General features: G+C 41.9%; 1 protein-coding gene across 1 annotated transcript in view; it reads left to right on the top strand.

The window, feature by feature from the left end:
• The window catches only part of LOC119586192 (transcription factor EB-like), a gene marked incomplete at its 5' end in the record, with an annotated part of 127,344 nt that overhangs the window by 3,193 nt on the left and 123,898 nt on the right, over positions 1 to 253 (top strand).

The raw sequence follows: 253 nt of genomic DNA, 5'->3' as shown, positions 1-253 counted from the left end.
CGAAGATACGAGTATACAGTGGAGTACTTTATAGTCGATAGGATTAACTTAATGGCTCTTGTAAACGGTCGAAGTTTAATGAAACAGAAGTGATCAATTCTGAAATTACTGCCTTAAATCTCCGTAAATAAGAAAGAGATGCCCCGATTAGGGAGCAGCGTGTTATTATTGAGACCACTTTTTTTTAATGGGGTGGGGGTTAGGAAAGGGTGGGGATGGGTGGGTGGTGGTGTAACGTACGAACGGGATTGTA

The sequence above is a fragment of the Penaeus monodon genome, chromosome 21 (genome assembly GCF_015228065.2).
Source record: "Penaeus monodon isolate SGIC_2016 chromosome 21, NSTDA_Pmon_1, whole genome shotgun sequence".
Classification (NCBI taxonomy): domain Eukaryota; kingdom Metazoa; phylum Arthropoda; class Malacostraca; order Decapoda; family Penaeidae; genus Penaeus; species Penaeus monodon.
The sequence above is the reverse complement of the archived record's forward strand: the minus strand, read 5'-3'. Positions and strand labels throughout refer to the sequence as shown.